Genomic DNA, 21,498 nt, shown 5'->3' with positions numbered 1-21,498 from the left:
TAGTATATACTAGAACAGCTAGTATATACTAGAACAGCTAGTATGTATTAGAACAGCTAGTATGTATTAGAACAGCTAGTATGTATTAGAACAGCTAGTATGTACTAGAACAGCTAGTATGTATTAGAACAGCTAGTATATACTAGAACAGCTAGTATATACTAGAACAGCTAGTTTGTATTAGAACAGCTAGTATGTACTAGAACAGCTAGTATATACTAGAACAGCTAGTATGTATTAGAACAGCTAGTATGTATTAGAACAGCTAGTATGTATTAGAACAGCTAGTTTGTATTAGAACAGCTAGTATGTACTAGAACAGCTAGTATATACTAGAACAGCTAGTATATACTAGAACAGCTAGTATGTACTAGAACAGCTAGTATATACTAGAACAGCTAGTATATACTAGAACAGCTAGTATATACTAGAACAGCTAGTATGTATTAGAACAGCTAGTATGTACTAGAACAGCTAGTATGTACTAGAACAGCTAGTATGTACTAGAACAGCTAGTATATACTAGAACAGCTAGTATATACTAGAACAGCTAGTATATACTAGAACAGCTAGTATGTATTAGAACAGCTAGTATGTACTAGAACAGCTAGTATGTACTAGAACAGCTAGTATGTACTAGAACAGCTAGTATATACTAGAACAGCTAGTATATACTAGAACAGCTAGTTTGTATTAGAACAGCTAGTATATACTAGAACAGCTAGTATGTATTAGAACAGCTAGTATATACTAGAACAGCTAGTTTGTACTAGAACAGCTAGTATATACTAGAACAGCTAGTATATACTAGAACAGCTAGTATGTATTAGAACAGCTAGTATGTATTAGAACAGCTAGTATGTATTAGAACAGCTAGTATGTACTAGAACAGCTAGTATGTATTAGAACAGCTAGTATATACTAGAACAGCTAGTATATACTAGAACAGCTAGTTTGTATTAGAACAGCTAGTATGTACTAGAACAGCTAGTATATACTAGAACAGCTAGTATGTATTAGAACAGCTAGTATGTACTAGAACAGCTAGTTTGTACAAGAACCCTTTGGGGTTATTTGAGGTACTGTTCTTTTTTTTTTTAGGTATTTCAAGTTTGAACTTTTGCAATCTGTAGTCTCTGTGTGTTTTGTTGGGTACATCATGTACAAAGAGTTACATACACCTCAAGCCATAGATAAGACAAAACAATTCCTGACTTGAGTGAAGTCATTCCCCAAAGGAGTGTGGGTGATTGCAATGGCATGCAGTCCACAAATAACAACAGAAATTCCAATGCAGTAGTCTAATCTTCCACAACTATATACATGGACATTCAATACACTCTTTCTGCATTGTCTCAAAGCAAAGTGCTTCATTTTACAGTTCCATTCATTGATGCATTGGAGATTGACCATCAAACATCTATGTCATTATTGTTACTCTCTCACAGTCATTTGTTTTATTTTTACCTTTATTTAACTAGGCAAGTCAGTTAAGAACAAATTCTTATTTTCAATGACAGCCTGGGAACAGTGGGTTAACTGCCTTGTTCAAGGGCAGAATGATAGATTTTTACCTTGTCAGCTCGGGGATTCGATTTTGCAACCTTTCAGTTTCTAGTCCAACGCTCTAACCACTAGGCTACCTGACGCTCCAGTCATGCAGTTGGATTGTGGAGAGAAATAATAAACTTAAACTGCTTAATATGTAAAACTAGTGAAGGGCTTTTGCTTTTGGGAAACCCATCAGTCAGGTCATTGTACTTTTTTTTTAAAATCAATGGCCTGCCTGCGATGTGGCCTTTAACACAGTAAGCCTCTACAGTCAGGTCCATAACAGGGAAGCTCCTGGCTGGCTGGTATTACTAGAACACTTTCTTGGCTTCCACAGAGAGATATACTGCACTACACCAAGGACTCATGGCCACAGAGCCTGGTTGACTGAGTTCATGTGCAATAAAGCTTCACACACAAACACACACACAGACACACACACACACACACACTAAATATAGCAACACGAGCTGCCCGCTAGCACTCTAATATCTTTCTGCATTCTGCAGGTAATTCAGACAGTGCAGACTGTACCAAGATGTCATCATTCTTCACTCAAAGTGAAATATGATATCAATCCATTATGACACTTGAATCACGAACACTTGAACATTTGTGAAGCACTTTAGAGGTTCATGCTCCGTGACAGTGTTATGTGAATAGCCATGACCTGTTATGAGTACAGTAAGGTTCCATTAGTGTCAGTGGAGTGTTCCCATGCTTTGGCAAACCTATTGACCACTCAGACAGTATTTTCTGCAGAGCTATAGGGTGAGGGACATCATGAAGGAACCAGACAGAATCACACCTGTGTAATGTTTATGGGGAAAAATGAATCATCGTGTTTCCTCAAAGCCAAACATTCAATTGTCTGTCAGACTTCACACTGAGAGACACAACAACAGAGCATGAAGTATGACACAATGTCTCACAATGGCTGAGAGACACTCTGCCTATGAATAATAGGAAAAGAGAGTGATAAAAAGTCTGCTGCTAGTTGGAGGAGGACTCAAGTAGAGAGTTTTTTTAATTGATCGTTTATTAAACTAGGCAAGTCAGTTAAGAACAAATAAGTATTTACAATGATGGCCTACCCAGGCCAAACCCTAACGTGGATGACGCTGGGCCAATTGTGCACCGCCCTATGGGACTATCAATCACAGCCGGTTGTGATACAGCCTGGAATCAAACCAGGGTCTGTAATGATGCCTCTAGCACTAAGATGCAGTGCCTTAGACCGCAGCGCCACTCGGGAGTGCCGGAAGTGTGTCATTGATGCAAGGATGTGTGTGTGTGCATGTGCTTTTGTGTGTGTGTGTGTGTGGGTATGTGCTTTTGTGTGTGTGTGTGTGTGTGTGTGGGAATGTGCTTTTGTGTGTGTGTGTGTGTGTGTGTGTGGGAATGTGCTTGTGTGTGTGTGTGTGTGTGTGTGTGTGTGTGTGTGTGTGGGTATGTGCTTTTGTGTGTGTGTGTGTGTGTGTGTGTGTGGGAATGTGCTTTTGTGTGTGTGTGTGTGTGTGTGTGTGTGTGTGTGTGTGTGTGTGTGTGTGTGTGTGTGTGTGTGTGTGTGTGTGTGTGTGTATAATGAGTGTATACTTTATTCAATTCCTACTCTATTTGACCCCTGGGCCCTGACTGCCACATACATACATAAATAGTACTGTGTTTTGCAGGAAAACAATGTGATATGAGTAACACATATAGAAAGGATTGTGAGGAAAATCCCCTGGACAGCACAGTCAGTGATTCACATGTAGCTAGTTGACTGAAAGTCCTGCAAGGAAGCATTCCGCAGAAGAGATTCTGTCCATTCCTCACATTCCAGGGGAGTTTGGCAAGTCCCTGAGTTTCCTTTTTTGCACCCCCTCCTCTTCAACCCCGTCCCGCGATCTCGGTTTCCAGTAAAGCTCTCCCAAAAGTGCTCTCACCATTTTCCAGAAGCATCACACACATGGAAGGGCACGTGCAGAGAGAGAGAGAGAGAGAGAGAGAGAGAGAGAGAGAGAGAGAGAGAGAGAGAGAGAGAGAGAGAGAAGTGCATGTGTGTGCAAGTACACGTGCACGAGCGAGAGAGAGAGAGAGAGAGAGGGCGGGAGAGGGAGGGAGTCACACAATGCAAATTGGGCTGGAACATTTCATTCTTGGGAGACAGCAGGAGGGACAGTATGTTCCAGTGAAATAACAGAATATTACCTTATATGGAATGTGGGCTTTGGCTGAATAGACAGACAGACAGACAGACAGACAGACAGACTCAGTGTAGTTTTTCTCTATTTTGAATAAAACACCGACAGACATCGGCTGTAAACCCCCCCCAAATAACAAAAAACTTTGCAAACAATTTAACAGGGTGTGACCCAACAGATACAATCTAGCAAGCAATGCAAACAAGATCTTTAGACAATGCAAGCTTGGTAGAAAACAGTTAGCAATGCGAAATGCAATGAAGTATTGACACAAACACATTAAAGGCACATATTTTTTATGTCCTCCTTTAGGGTTGATGGCAATCGATCACCAGTTCTTCTTCATTGATTTTGCTCTTGCAATCACCCTCCCCAGTACTCCAAAACAAAAATTAAAACCAATTTTATTGAAAGTCTAAGTTATGGATTCTGCCTTTAATGTGACAATATAATAATAACTTCCTACAGTGCAGCTTATGATTGGCTATAACGCAGGAAGTAGACACTTAAATTGCAGATACGTTATATTGCATTAAAGGACCATAACTTGTCAAGCAGTCATACCCTTCCCCTGTCCCGCACTGGCTCCTGTTTTAAGAGCTATTATATGATTCTCCTCTGGCAGCTTGCCCTGAGTGAAACAGAGACCAGTGGGCGATGTGTTTGTGTTGCTAGGGTGATAGCCACTGATGCTTCCCATAGCATCACTGTATTTGGGATTCCCTTTGCTTGCGGTGAAGTCATCTGCTGTTGAATCAGGCCAGAGGAGGTAGTACTCCGTAACAACTGTTTAAGTTGACACGTCCCGAGGGGAGAGGAGAGGCATTTTACAAGCCGTTTCCACTCATAGACCTACAGGTTTTATTTTTTTATTTAACCTTTATTTAAATAGGCAAGTCAATTAAGAAAAAAGTTATTATTTACAATGACGGCCTACCAAAGGCAAAAGGCCTCCTGCGGGGCCGGGGGCTGGGATAAAAAAATAAAAAAGTAGGACAAAACACACATCACGACAAAAGAGACACCACAGCACTACATAAAGAGAGACCTAAGACAACAACACAACATGGCAGAAACACAACATGACAACACAACATGGTAGCAACACAACACAACATAACAACAACATAACACATTAGCAGCACAACATGGTCTCAGCACAAACATGGTAGAAACATTGTTATGCACAGACAACAGCATAAAGGGTATAAAGGTAGAGACAACAACACGTCACGCGAAGCAGCCACAAGTGTCAGTAAGAGCGTCCATGATTGAGAATTTGAATGGAGAGACGGAGATACAACAGTCCAGTTGGAGTGTTTTTTGCAGCTCGTTCCAGTCGCTAGCTGCAGCGAACTGGAAGGAAGAGTGTGTGTTGTTTCTTCTTACCAAACCACATGACCTTTGTTTTGGAGGTGTCCAGAACAAGGTTAATAAGACATTACAAACAATTACAAATTAAGACTTTACAAACATTTAACAAATAGACAATACAGACAATTAAAATACCTGACAAGAAACACACTTAACATTCAGTTGATGCTTTCTATTTCCTGTCCAGTCATACGGTCTATTGCATTACATGTTCTTCAGTGGATTTACTTTTTGCTTGAGAAATATTGATTGGTCAAGAGATCCATTCAGCTATGGCTCCATATAAAACTGTAGATTTAAGATGATTTGTCCTTTGCTTGGGTTGTCTTAGATGCCCTGTTCTGAGCGATTTGGAGCTTTCTTTGCTGCAGATGACCACATAACTGGACAGTACTCTAAGTGTGGTAGGACCAGGGATTTAATCACCTGATTCAGTGTGCTAGATGTTACATACTCTGAACATTTTCTTGTAAAAGCTATTCCATCACCCATCTTAATAACAATATTATCTATGTGTTCTGACCATGATAAAGCTGCATCCAATATGACACCTAGTAGTTTTGTTTTTTCACTTGCTCTACATGTATTCTATTCATCAACAAATTCAATTCATCAGCAAGCATATATCTTGAACCAAATACAATACATTTCGTTGTAGAAATGTTCAACACCAATTTGTTCATATTAACCCATCATACACCGTTCTTAGTTCACTGCTCAGTACATCTGTTAGCGCATTACATTCTGATGCTGCGCTATATATTGTCATCAGCATACATTACCCCTCTTGCTTTGTTCATTACTAAAGGTAAATCATTAGTAAAGATAGAGTAGAAAAGTGGGCCTAGGCAGCTTCTTTGAGGAACACCACAGTCTATATCTTTACTGTTTGAAAAGCTACCATTAAAGAACCCTTTTTGCCTTCTCCTGTATAGATAGCTTTCCATCCAGGATAGAGTTGCAGACTTAAAACCATAACATTTGAGTTTACCTAGTAACAGTTCATGATCAAATACATCAAAAGCAGCAATGAAATCTAACAACACTGCACCAATTAATTTCCTGTCACCCATACTCTTTAACCAATCATCTGTCGTTTGTGCTAAGGCCGTACTCGTACTTGTGTGTGTGTGTGTGGGTGTATGTGTGTGCGTGTGTGCTGGAGGCGAGCGAAAGCTCGGGAGAGAGGGGGAGTGTGGTGGGGTACCCGTACTTGACAGAGGGAGACAGGCTAGGGCAGACAGGGAGCAGATCGCCTGGAGGGATCCAAGCAGGGAGCTTTTGTCGGGAGGCTGAGTAGGAGAGGAGGCGTTCAACCTTACCAGACAGCGTGGTGGAGCAGATAAAATGTCCGACGCTAAAAAGCTGAATGAAAGACGTTGAGCGAAGACAAAACCAAGACCCCAGTGAAAACGGTAAATTCCAAAGCCAAATCAAACAACAATTAATGTAAAGAGTTTTTTTCATATTTTTTTATTTCACCTTTATTTAACCAGGTAGGCCAGTTAAGAACAAGATCTCATTTACAACTGTGACCTGGCCAAGATAAAGCAAAGCAGTGCGACAAACAACAACACAGAGTTAAACATAGGATAAACAAAAGTACAGTCAACACAATAGAAACATCTATATAAAGTGTGTGCAAATGGAGTAAGGAGGTAAGGCAATAAATAGACCATAGTAGCAAAGTAATTTCAATTCAGCAAATTAACACTGAAGTGAGAGATCTTCAGATGATGATGTGCAAGTAGAAATACTGGTGTGCAGAAGAGCAAAAAATTTAATAAAAACAATATGGGGATGAGGTAGGTAGATTGGGTGGGCTATTTACAGATGGGCTGTGTACAGCTGCAGCGATCGGTAAGCTGCTCAGATAGCTGATGCTTAAAGTAAGTGAGGGAGATATAAGTCTCCAACTTCAGTGATTTTTGCAATTCAATCCAGTCATTGGCAGCAGAGAACTGGAAGGAAAGGCGGCCAAAGAGGTGTTGGCTTTGGGGATGACCAGTGAGATATACCTGCTGGAGCGCGTGCTACGGGTGGGTGTTGTTATGGTGACCAGTGAGCTGAGATAAAGCGAAGATTTACCTAGCAAAGACTTAGAGATGACCTGGAGCAAGTGGGTCTGGCGACGAATATGTAGCGAGGACCAGCCGACGAGAGCATACAGGTCGCAGTGGTGGGTGGTATATTGGGCTTTGGTGACAAAACAGAAGGCACTGTGATGGACTGCATCCAGTTTGCTGAGTAGAGTGTTGGAGGCTAATTTTGTAAATGACATTGCCGAAGTCGAGGATCGGTAGGATAGTCAGTGAAAAGGTAAATGCTGCATAAGTCCCAGCAGCGTCCTTAGCAAGCAGCTGTTTTCCCGGAAAACAGAAGTTATGTTTGGGCAAAGCGTTATGTTTGGGGCCAACCAGGAGACACTACTCTGTACTCCTTGCAGGGGGTGCTGCTTATGGGTGTGTGGGCCTCAGTAGTTGGAGTTGTTCTTGCCCCGAGGTAGATCCTAATAGGCTGTGTGCACAGTCACTCAGAGAAAGGGAAACCCTTTCTTTCACATTTTCTATTTGGGACTATTTTAAGGGTGCTCCCTGCTGCTTTCCGCTATGCTGTTGACTGTTGTGGGCTGTAGGGTTGCCATGGCAACAGTCGGGGTGTCATGTGACTGCCTGTCACACCATAGGGCAGCAGCCAGGAAGGAATCTGCATAGGAATGTTGTATGACTGGAATGTATGACACGTTGACAGCTTTTCTACTGCATTGTGATAAAAATTCTTTATCTCGATCTCGGTTTTAGTGCTTTTAACTTTCAGATAAAGAAGAGCAACAAAGCATTCTGTATGGGTTATAAGGATGTATGTAGACCTAACGGTTATGAGCACGTATTGTAAATACAATTTTGTGTGGCCTTCTGTGATGTTTTAAGTTGATAACACTTGTGGACAGAAAAAACTGAACGTTCGTTACTTTTTAATTAATCTTATCTGTGGCTTGGTGACACCACTGTTGTCCATTTTACCTGCAATGATCCCAATATATTAAAACAGTATACAAGGGAACTTCAGAGAGGAGCTATTGCAAAACGTGTTTATACTCATTATGTAGGATTTAAAGGCATTATGAAGGCTTCATTGAGACTTTGAAGGATTCTACTTTGTTTAAATCTTTATACTTTGTTGAAATCTTTAAAGGCTAACACACATAAACATACAGTGGAATGACAAAAGACAACAGACGAACGAACAAGGAAAACAGGAGTCTTGTGTTCCCACATCAATATCAAGCTGTGCATCCTCAAGCCTGCAGGATCAATCAATCCACACCGAAGGTTCATTAAGTACATGTATGTCAAAAATCATTAGTGAATTGAATGATCATTGTACAAAAGCCAACAAATGTCTAAAGGTGACTCTTGACCACCTCCCACTCCCTCCAGACCCCTATGGGCCCAGTTCAAAAGTAGTGCACTATACAGGGAATTTCGCCTCGTCAAAGTAGTCCACTATATACAGTTGAAGTCGGAAGTTTACATACACTTAGGTTGGAGACATTAAAAATCATTTTTCAACCACTCCACAAATGTATTGTTAACAAACTATAGTTTTGGCAAGTCGGTTAGGATATCTACATTGTGCATGACACAAGTAATTTTTCTAAAAATTGTTTACAGACAGATTACTTCACTTATAATTCACCTTATCACAATTCCAGTGGGTGAGAAGTTTACATACACTAAGTTGACTGTAACCTTTAAAAGGCTTGGAAAATTCCAGAAAAGGATCATGGCTTTAAAAGCTTCTGATAGGCTAATTGACATCATTTGAGTCAATTGGAGGTGTACATGTGGATGTATTTCAAGGCCTACCTTCAAACTCAGTGCCTCTTTGCTTGACATCACGGGAAAATCAAAAGAAATCAGCCAAGACCTCAGAAAAAAATCGTAGACCTCCACAAGTCTGGTTCATCCTTGGGAGCAATTTCCAAACGCCTGAAGGTACCACGTTCATCTGTACAAACAATAGTACGCAAGTATAAACACCATGGGACCACGCAGCCATCATACCACTCAGGAAGGAGACACGTTCTGTCTCCTAGATATGAACGTACTTTGGTGCAAAAAGCGCAAATCAATCCCAGAACAACAGCAAAGGACCTTGTGAAGATGCTGGAAGAAACAGGTACAAAGTATCTTTATCCCCAGTAAAACAAGTCCTATATCGACATAACCTGAAAGGCCGCTCAGCAAGGAAGAAGCCACTGCTCCAAAACTGCATAAAAAAGCCAAACTACGGTTTGCAACTGCACATGTGGACAAAGATCGTACTTTTTGGAGAAATGTCCTCTGGTCTGATGAAACAAAAATAGACCTGTTTGGCCATAATGACCATCATTATGTTTGGAGGAAAAAGGGGGAGGCTTGCAAGCCGAAGAACACCATCCCAACCATGAAGCACGGGGGTGGCAGCATCATGTTATGGGGGTGCTTTGCTGCAGGAGGGACTGGTGCACTTCACAAAATAGATGGCATCATGAGGAAAGAAAATTATGTGGATATATTGAAGCAACATCTCAAGACATCAGTCAGGAAGTTAAAGATTGGTTGCAAATGGGTCTTCCAAATGGACAATGACCCCAAGCATATTTACAAAGTTGTGGCAAAATGGCTTAAGGACAACAAAGTCAAGGTATTGGAGTGGCTATCAAAAAACCCTGACCTCAATCCTATAGAAAATGTGTGGGTAGAACTGAAAAAGCATGTGTGAGCAAGGAGGCCTACAAACCTGACTCAGTTACACCAGCTCTGTCAGGAGGAATGGACCAAAATTCACCCAACTTATTGTGGGACGCTTGTGGAAGGCCACCCAAAACGTTTGACCCAAGTTAAACAATTTAAAGGCAATGCAACCATATACTAATTGAGTGTATGTAAACTTCTGACCCACTGGGATTGTGATGAAAGAAATAAAGCTGAAATAAATAATTATCTTTATTATTATTCTGACATTTCACATTCTTAAAATAAGTGGTGATCCTAACTGACCTAAGACAGGGAATTTTTACTAGGATTAAATGTCAGGAATTGTGAAAAACTGATATTAAATGTATTTGTCTAAGGTGTATGTAAACTTCTGACTTCAACTGTAGGTAATAGGGTGTCATTTGTGATGCAGACAGACTGACAGAGACACAGAGAGCAGCTACAAAGAAAAGCCTGTTCATTTCACTGTGAATGTTCATGTTGTCCAAACAGCCTTTGTGGTATCGTGACACGAGCAGTGAGCCAGCCGTCATTTTCTCCAGTCAGACTCTTGTGACTCCTCCTAAGACGTAGTCACCAATAAGCGCTATTATGGTGTTATGGGCATGGGGCCTCAATCAAATGGCCCTCTTTGTCTAACTTGACTACACATCCAAGGGTTTTATTGTACTTAACTCTTCTGTCCTATTTTGAACCCAAGATAAATAGCTATATTGGGGGTAAATAACGTGTCACTTTCTTGTAGCTATTTGCTTCAGCCCTAAGCTTTCTCTGATTCTTTACGATTCTTTTGTGTGCTAATCACCAGCTACACACACACAAATGCATATACTACGGTATGTACGCACACACACACTCATTCATACTGTGCCGACTGCGTGGGTCTCCACCAGTCAACACCCATGTAACTAAAGCAATTGTCACGATCCTCGTATTCTCCCTCATCGGAAGATATATCGAAATCACTCGATGACCAATACGCAGCAGGTTGACTGTTCCACATGTTTATTTTAGATAGGAACGACAAAACAAAATAAATACGCAAAGGAGAAAGGTGACAGTTTCACAGGTGAAACGAAACACAGTGCAAATACAATTACCCACAAACATCGTGGGGGGAAAAGGAACTTAAATATGATTCCCCAATCAGAGGCAACTAGCGACAGCTGTCTCTGATTGGGAATCGACATAACCCAACATAGAAAATAAACTATAGAAATGCCACACCCTGACCAAAATAGAAGAGTTCACCTGGTCAGGGCGTGACAGTACCCCCCCTCCAACGGTGCGTACTCCCGGCGCACCAACCTAAAGTCTATTAGGGGGGGGACCCGGGTGGGCGCCTCACCCTCGGTGGAGGCTCTGGCCCCGGGCGTGTTTCTCCCCCTGCCTCCACCCTAGCCCTACCCCTCTGGCCCGGACTGGACCACGGTGGAGCGGCATGCTCAGGCTCCGGAGCAGAGCCGCCGACCGGAACAGGACTGATCACCGGTGGACCGGACACAGGCCGTGCCAGACTGTGGACACGCGCCGTGGGCCTGCTGCGGGGGACAGGGACGGGCCGGACAGGACCGGGGACACGCACCACCAACCTGGTGCGGGGAGCAGGGACGGGCCGGACTGGCCTGGGGACACGCACCACCAACCTGGTGCGGGGAGCAGGGACGGGCCGGACTGGACTGGGGACACGCACCACTGGCTTGGTGCGGGGAGCAGGGACGGGCCGGACTGGACTGGGGACGCCTGGCAGCTCGGGACAGTCTGGGCAGTCTGGCCACTCCGGCAGTTCAGGGCAGTCTGGCCACTCCGGCAGTTCAGCGCAGTCTGGCCACTCCGGCAGTTCAGCGCAGTCTGGCCACTCCGGCAGTTCAGCGCAGTCTGGCCACTCCGGCAGTTCAGCGCAGTCTGGCCACTCCGGCAGTTCAGCGCAGTCTGGCCACTCCGGCGACTGTTGACTGACGGGCAGCTCCGACGACTGTTGACTGACGGGCAGCTCCGACGACTGTTGACTGGCGGGCAGCTCCGACGACTGTTGACTGGCGGGCAGCTCCGACGACTGTTGACTGGCGGGCAGCTCCGACGACTGTTGACTGGCGGGCAGCTCCGACGACTGTTGACTGGCGGGCAGCTCCTGCCCCGTCAAACAGCCCTTGTGCCCCCCCCTAAAAAAATCTTGGGGATGCCTCTCGGTCTCCCTAAACTCTTCCATCGCCCTGGAAATGCTCCTCCTTAACTCGGCCCATGTCCATCCTTCCTCTTCGTTCCTCTGCTGCTTGGTCCTGGTTTGGTGGGTAATTCTGTCACGATCCTCGTATTCTCCCTCATCGGAAGATATATCGAAATCACTCGATGACCAATACGCAGCAGGTTGACTGTTCCACATGTTTATTTTAGATAGGAACGACAAAATAAATACGCAAAGGAGAAAGGTGACAGTTTCACAGGTGAAACGAAACACAGTGCAAATACAATTACCCACAAACATCGTGGGGGGAAAAGGAACTTAAATATGATTCCCCAATCAGAGGCAACTAGCGACAGCTGTCTCTGATTGGGAATCGACATAACCCAACATAGAAAATAAACTATAGAAATGCCACACCCTGACCAAAATAGAAGAGTTCACCTGGTCAGGGCGTGACAGCAATCGCATGCCGGTTGCATAATGGGGCCATCATGTCTGTCTATATTGTACCATTTCCAGGCTAAAATAATATCTCCAAATTAACCTCACGTAGGTCATGCCGCAAAATGACCTTCTTTCTGCTGAAGCTGATTATCACTTTCATGGGGTCTCGTGAAAATGAATAGTTAAATAGTAAGTGACTGGTTATTGAGTAAACTTAACCGACCACCAAGAGCTATTGAGTAATAATAGTGGTAGTTGGGTTTACTAGCTCCCTTAGGACTGCATCACAGTACAGTCGCTTCAACAAACCTGTAACTCCCCATATAGTAGCATCATGTCAACATCAGCAGAACTATCACCATTTCTATCCAAACCTAATGGTTGACGAAATGGTAGAATCATTTTTACAGTAAGTGGCATTAACATTGGCACGAAGGTACATTCATTCCCATATAAAGGACCAGAGGTTTTGCAGAGGCTTTTAAGGATATAGATACAATGATCATTGGAAAAATTGGAGAAGAAAGAGTTTGGAGGAAAATACATCTGTCTGATGTAAATAGTGTGGCATTAGGAGTGGTTGTTAGCATAATATGACCTCAGACTGGGAAAATCAAGGAGAATTATAATAATATAGATGTACACTCCGTTCAGAAAGTACTCAGACCCTTGACTTTTTCCACATTTTGTTGTGTTACAGCCTTATTCTAAAATGGATTAAATATTATTTATTTTTCTCATCAATCTACACACAATACCTGTAAATGCGTAAATATGGTAAACATTTATTTTTATACATTTGCAAAATTGTCTAAAAACCTTTTTCGCTTTGTCATTATTGGGTTTTGTGTGTAAATTGCTGAGATATTTGTATTTTTTTAAATCCATTTTAGAATAAGGCTGTTACGTAACAAAATGTAGAAAAAGTTAAGGGGTCTGAATACTTTCTGAAAGCACTGCACTTCAACACAAAAAAAATGTCTGGTTGTTGACCTCATGCTCCCTGGCCAGATGATGTTACATCCTGAATGACAGGAAATGTGTTTGGATGAACACAAAGTAAAACAAAAAACAGAGCCAACAGCCTTGTGCTTGTATAGTTCCTTCATTTGTATCAGCCAATGACGTGACCTCTGCTAAGTGTTGCTGCGCTCCCCTTGTAGCATCATCCGGTCATATTCCTATTTTTCACATTAATTTTGGTTTTAACCTTTCACAATCATAAATATACAGTATATGGACATATACTGTTTATTATAAACTGTGTGGTTCGAGCTTTGAATGCTGATTGGCTGACAGCCATGGTATATCAGACCGTATACCACAGGTATGACAAAACATTTATTTTTACTGATCTAATTACATTGGTAACAAGTTTATAATAGTAATAAGGCACCTTGGGGGTTTGTGGTATATCACCAATATACCATAGCTAAGGGCTGTATTCAGGCACTCTGCGTTGCGTCGTTCGTAAGAACATGCCTTAGCCGTGGTATATTGGCCATGAACCACACCTCCTTTGTCTCGGGCCTAACAACACCCATGCCGATATATCCTCCAAACACCAGCTTCTTGGGCATTATCAGTTATCACTTTAGTATATATGCACAGTTATACAGTAGGTGTGTGAGCACCTTGAAGTGACATCACCTCTCTGTCCCTCAAGGTCACTTTGAGGTTGGGGTTTCCCGGAGCATCCCAGAGTGTTTTGAGGTCAGAGGTCAAAGTCAGAGATTGACAGGTCAAGTCTGGGATGGGGCGGAGCTATAGGAAGATGCAGGGCTTCTTGTTCTTGAAGGGGTTTATCAGCTCTGCTGCTGCCTTAGATACCTGGAGAGCGAGAGCGAGAGAACAAGAGAGAGAGAGGGGGGAGGAAGAGAATGAGAGTGAGGGAGAAAATGAAAGTAAGGGAGAGAGGGAGGGAGGGGGAGCACGAGAGAGAGATAGAGAGAGAAAGAGAGAGCGAGGGGGGTTAACAATGTTGTTAAATGGTTTATATTAATTGCAAAGAACATTAAATGTAATGAGAGACTGAAATAGAGGATCTAATATAATGATACATCATAAAAAAAATCTGTATGTACCTATAACTAACTCATACATCCTGATGTCAAAGCACTCAAGGACCTTTTAAATCAGATAAAAAAAACATCTAAAGTGAGGCCCTATTCTGACTCACACAGCTGCATATTCCCAAATGCCACTTATATTTACTACAATCCCATATCTCATTGCCATCCATTCAAAATGGCAGCCAGTCTCGTGTGAAAACAACAGTGTCATTTCACATGACTGACTTGAAGCGTGGTGGAGTTGTTATTGTCTTCAACAGGCCGGTGACTGTTAGCCCCATGAATAAGGCATTCTCTGGACCGGGGCCGTAACATGAGCCTTGAGGCTACTCCAAAACCCAAACAAACTACTGTTAGCTCTTAACTGTTAGCGGTTAGCCCTGTACAATAAACACTATATATAGGCTAACACTGCTGCTCCGGGTAAAAGTTGCCTTCAGGCAGTGATCTAGAATCAGCTCACCCTTACCAAGTCCTAACCTCCACCATTAGCAGGGGAAACACAAAACGGACCTACTGTAAGATCAGTGTCTTAAGGGAACAATTAACTCTGAAAACATAAACAACATGTGTCATGAAGGAGCTGTCATCAAGGAAGGGCGTTCCGTTGCCTGGTTACAAACGACATTCCATCAACAAGCAAGGACAAGGCTAATAACTCTGACCCAGTGAGCAACTGTCTCAGGGACAGAAAAACAACAACAAATCCACACTAGTGTCATGACTTCTGCCGAAGTCGATGCCTCTCCTTGTTCGAGCGGTGCTTGGCGGTCAACGTCACCGGTCTTCTAGCCATCATTGATCCATTTTTAATTTTCCATTGGTTTTGTCTTGTCTTCCTACACACCTGGTTCCAATCCCATTCATTACATGTTGTGTATTTAACCCTCTGTTTCCCCTCATGTCCTTGTCAGAGATTGTTTGTTGTTATGCTCGTGATTATGGATTGGTGCGCGACGGGTTCTTGTACCCACGTTTATTTTATTATGTACTTTGGTTTTGGAGTTTTTGTTTACGTTATTAAACTACTCCATTTATACCAAGTTTGATTCTCCTGAGCCTAACAACTCTGCCACCTACACACATGACATGACAACTAGGGTCTATGTGCTCTATCAATGATTTATTTGTTGGATAAATAGGTTCAAGTTAAATAACAGCCGACAATTAGGATTCAATTATGGATTGTCAAAAATAGAAATTTAAATAGCCAACACAGAACCTGAGCAGGTCATACAATAATTGTTTTCATACATTAAATCTACAAATAAATATTAAAATGGTAAATTTTCCACACTGAAAGATGACATACATGATATGTGCTGGATAAGCTCAATAAGGAGAAGAACTGTATAGTCAGACACAACAAACCTTTGCTTTCAAAATAACTATTGACAGGACAGTCATCCCAACTCCTCTCAGACAGATGATGAGGGAGACAAGCACCATATAAACCTATGTTTACTCATGTGTGATGTGTGTGTGTGTGCGTGCGTGTGCGTTCGTGAGTGTGTGTGTGTGTGTGTGTTCGTGTGTGTGTGTATTTGTGTGTATTTGTGTGTGTATTTGTGTGTGTGTGTGTGTGTGTGTGTGTGTGTGTGTGTGTGTGTGTGTGTGTGTGTGTGTGTGTGTGTGTGTGTGTGTGTGTGTGTGTGTGTGTGTGTGTGTGTGTTTGAGAGTGCCAGTTCAGGGTAGGTACACTGTGCAGCACGTGTTAGCTAGGGTTACAAATGCCCTTGAATGACCTCACATCAGACCAGACCACCCACCCTGCACTCTCTATCCTCCCTCATCCCCTGCCTCCCACTCTCTCCATCTCTCTCCCACTGTTAACAGGTTCTGGAGGCCATTGCAAGAAGATTGAAAGCAGATTGTTACTACTGAAACTTACCCAGTGCAGGTCATCCATGCAATCCCACACATACATGCACATGAGAGGAGGCTGGTAGGAGGAGCTATAGGAGGACGGGCTCATTGTAATGGCTGGAATGGAATAAATGGAACAATCAATCAATCAATCAAATGTATTTATAAAACCCTTTTTACATCAGCTGATGTCACAAAGTGCTGACAAGATACCCAACCTATAACCCCAAACAGCAAGCAATGCAGATGTAGAAGCACGGTGGATAGGGCCCTAGAAAGGCCAGAACCTAGAAGCACGGTGGATTCTGGCCCTAGAAAGGCCAGAACCTAGGAAGAAACCTAGAGAGGAACCAGGCTCTGAAGGGTGACCAGTCCTCTTCTAGCTGTGCCGGGTGGAGATTATAACAGAACATGGCCAAGATGTTCAAATGTTCATAGATGACCTACAGGGTCAGATAATAATAATCACAGTGGTTGATGAGGGTGCAACAGGTCAGCACCTCAGGAGTAAATGTCAGTTGGCTTTTCAGCTGATCATTCAGAGTTGGAGACAGCAGGTGCGGTAGAGAGAGGATTCAAAACAGCAGGTCCAGGACAAGGTAGCACGTCCAGTGAACAGGTCAGGGTTACATAGCCGCAGGCAGAGCAGTTGAAACTGGAGCAGCAGCATGACCAGGTGGACTGGGAACAGCAAGGAGTCATCAGGCCAGGTAGCCCTTAGGCATGGTGCTAGGGCTCAGGTCCTCTGCGAGAAGAGAGAGAGAAAGAGAGAGAGAGAGCAAGAGAGAGAGAGAAAGAGAGAGAGAGAAAGAGAGAAAGAGAGAGAAAGAGAGAGAGAATTAGAGGGAGCATACTTAAATTCACACAGAACACCGGATGAGACAGGAGAAATACTCCAGATATAATAGACTGACCCTAGCCCCCCGACATAAACTATTGCAGCATAAATACTGGAGGCTGAGACAGGAGGGGTCGGTAGACACCGTGGCCCTGTCTGACGATACCCCGGACAGGGCCAAACAGGCAGGATATAACCCCACCCACTTTGCCAAAGCACAGCCCCCACACCACTAGAGGGACATCTTCCACCACCAACCTACTACCTTGAGACAAGGCCTACGAAGAGCTCCCCCATGGCACGAACCCGAGGGGGCACCAACCCAGACAGGGAGATCACGTCAGTGACTCAACCCACTCAAGTGACACACCCCTCCTAGGGACGACATGGAAGAGCACCAGTAAGCCATTGACTCAGCCCCCATAATAGAGTTAGAGACAGAGAATCCCAGTGGAGAGAGGGGAACCGGCCAGGCAGAGACAGCAAGAGCGGTTTGTCACTCCAGTGCCTTCCCGTTCACCTTCACACCCCTGGGCCAGACTACACTCAATCATAGGACCTACTGAAGAGACGAGTCTTCAATAAAGACTTAAAGGTCGAGACCGAGTCTGCGTCTCTCACATGTATAGGCAGACTATTCCATAAAAATGGAGCTCTATAGGAGAAAGCCCTGCCTCCAGCTGTTTGCTGAAAAATTCTAGGGACAGTAAGGAGGCCTGCGTCTTGTGACCGTAGCGTATGTGTAGGTATGTACGACAGGACCAAATCGGAAAGATAGGTAGGAGCAAGCCCATGTAATGCTTTGTAGGTTAACAGTAAAACCTTGAAATCAGTCCTGGCCAGGAACAGGAAGCCAGTGTAGATTGGCAAGCACTGAGTAATATGATAAATGTTTTTGGTTCTAGTCAAGATTCTAGCAGCTGTGTTTAGCACTAACTGAAGTTTATTTAGTGCTTTATCCGGGTAGCCGGAAAGTAGAGCATTGCAGTAGTCTAATCTTGAAGTGACAAAAGCATGGATGAATTTTTCTGCATAATTTTTGGACAGAAAGTTTCATATTTTTGCAATGTAACGAAGATGGAACAAAGCTGTCCTTGAAATATTCTTGATATGTTCGTCAAAAGAGAGATCAGGGTCCAGAGTAACGCCGAGGTCCTTCACAGACACTGTAGAGAGAGGCTGTGTCTCCTGAACACTCTACTCACCACCACAATACACATCTGCCTCTGTCAACAGCTGCAATTAACTACTTGTACCAGGCCCATGATAACGGCTATTGTCATTCCCCCCTTAACAGTAAGTGTGACAATGAGGTGAACAGAGCGTGCCAATGATGACATGTTGGCCGTTAAGGCAAAAGTTGAGCTTACATCATAATGCAAATCCGTCTAGCTATATCATCAAACATACCCCTGCAAAAACACCCTCCACGCTGTTTCTTCTGCATAAGGCTGATACACATAGGGCTAGTTTCCCAGACCCAGGTTACTGCTAAGCACCATCATGACAAATAATATTCATGGTGATGATTAATCTTTTTAAATTATCACAGTTACTCTGGTACACCGGGACAGATGTAGACAGCTATGCTACTCCCAGGGTGTGTGTGTGTGTGTGTGTGTGTGTGTGTGTGTGTGTGTGTGTGTGTGTGTGTGTGTGTGTGTGTGTGTGTGTAAATGTCTGTCCAGAGTAATCACCAACCCACCCACTGTGGGATATACCAAGTTTATTCCTGGACAGTGAGAGAGGCTACGGTATGATAGACCCTTTGCTGCCGACACGGAGCCCCGCCAATCCATCACGACTGGTCTACCGATGTAACCGTCCGAGGGGGTTTCTGTCCCAAAGCAAGCACCAGTTAGCCTGGAGCTAGCCTGGAACTAGACCCATTTTCCGGCTAGCCGAAGAGATCCATCAGATAATTCCTGGGCTTCAATACCTCTTTTGCCAATTGGCCTGGACCCTTTTCTGCCGACACAGAGCCCCACCGATCCATCACAACTGGTCTGCTGGCGTAACTGTCCGAGGGGTTTCAACAGGCTCTCTCGTTGCAACGTCTCCCTGAGGCCCATCTGCTAGCCTGCTAGCCCCGGCCTGCTAGCTGTCTGAATCGCCGTGCCTCCAGCTCGCCTAGCTACTCACTGGACCCTATGATCACTCGGCTACACATGCCTCTCCCTAATGTCAATATGCCTTGTTTACTGCTGTTTTGGTTAGTATTTTTTGTCTTATTTCATGTAGAGCCTCCAGCCCTGCTCAATATGCCTTACCTAGCCCTTTCGTTCCAACCCCCACACATGCGGTGACCGCACCTGTCTTAAATGGTGCCTCTAGAGACAAAACCTCTTTCATCATCACTCAATGCCTAGGCTTACCTCCACTGTACTCACATCCTACCATACCCTTGTCTATACATTATGCCTTGAATCTATTCTTCCGCGCCCAGAAACCTGCTCCTTTTACTCTCTGTTCCAAACGCACTAGACAACCAGTTATTTTAGCCTTTAGCCGTACTCTTATCCTACTCTTCCTCTGTTCCTCTGGTGATGTAGGCCCTGCAGCCCCCAGCATCACTTCCATTCCCCAGGTGCTTTCATTTGTTGACTTCTGTCACCGCAAAAGCAATGGTTTCATGCATGTTAATATTAGAAGCCTCCTCCCTAAGTTTGTTTTATTCACTGCTTTAGCACACTCCGCCAACCCGGATGTCCTAGCCATGTCTGAATCCTGGCTTAGGAAGGCCACCAAAAATCCTGACATTTCCATCCCTAACTACAACATTTTCTGACAAGATAGAACTGCCAAGGGGGGCGGAGTTGCAATCTACTGCAGAGATAGCCTGCAGAGTTCTGTCATACTATCCAGGTCTGTCCCCAAACAATTCAAGATTCTACTTTTAAAAATCCCCCTTTCCAGAAACAAGTCTCTCACCGTTGCCGCTTGTTATAGACCCCCTTCAGCCCCTAGCCGTGCCCTGGACACAATATGTGAATTGATCGCCCCCCATCTATCTTCAGAGTTTGTACTGTTAGGTGACCTAAACTGGGACATGCTTAACATCCCGGCCGTCCTACAATCTAAGTTAGATGCCCTCAATCTCACACAAATTATCAAGAAACATACCAGGTACAACCCTGAATCCGTAACCATAGGCACGCTCTTAGATATCCTCCTGACCAACTTGCCCTCCAAATACACCGCTGCTGTCTTCAACCAGGATCTCAGTGATCACTGCCTCATTGCCTGCGTGCGTAATGGGTCCGCGGTCAAACGACCACCCCTCATCACTGTCAAACGCTCCCTAAAACACTTCAGCGAGCAGGCCTTTCTAATCGACCTGGCCCGGGTATCCTGGAAGGATATTGAACTCATCCCATCAGTAGAGGATGCCTGGTTGCTCTTCAAAATTGCTTTCCTCTCTATCTTAAATAAGAATGCCCCATTCAAAAAATGTAGAACTAAGAACAGATATAGCCCTTGCTTCACCCCAGACTTGACTGCCCTTGACCAGAACAAAAACATCCTGTTAGCCACCTCGATATGCAACTTTTCAGGGAAGTCAGGAACCAATATACTCAGTCAGTTAGGAAAGCTAAGGTTAGCTTTTTCAACAGAAATTTGCTTCCTGTAGCACTAATTCCAAATAGTTATGGGACACTGTAAAGTCCATGGAGAATAAGAGCACCTCCTCCCAGCTTCCCACTGCACTGAGGATAGGAAACACTGTCACCACCGATAAATCTACAATAATCAATAATTTCAAAAAGCATTTTTCCACAGCTGGCCATGCTTTCCACCTTGCTACCCCTACCCAGGCCAACATCTCAGCACCCCCTGCAGCAACTTGCCCAAACCCTCCCCCGCTTCTCCTTCACCCAAATCCAGACAGCTGATGTTCTGAAAGAGCTGCAAAATCTGGATCCCTACAAATCAGCTGGGCTAGACAATCTGGACCCTCGTTTTCTAAAATTATCCACCGAAATTGTTGCAACCCCTATTACTAGCCTATTCAACCTCTCTTTCATGTCGTCTGAGATCCCTAAAGATTGGAAAGCTGCCACGGTCAACCCCCTCTTCAAAGGGGGAGACACTCTAGACCCAAACGGTTATAGACCTATATCCATCCTGCCCTGCCTTTCCAAAATCTTCAAAAGCCAAGTTAAAAAACAGATCACCGACCATTTCAAATCCCACTGTACCTGCTCCACTATGCAACCTG

Source organism: Salmo trutta, chromosome 17, assembly GCF_901001165.1.
Source record: "Salmo trutta chromosome 17, fSalTru1.1, whole genome shotgun sequence".
NCBI lineage: Eukaryota > Metazoa > Chordata > Actinopteri > Salmoniformes > Salmonidae > Salmo > Salmo trutta.
The sequence above is the reverse complement of the archived record's forward strand: the minus strand, read 5'-3'. Positions refer to the sequence as shown.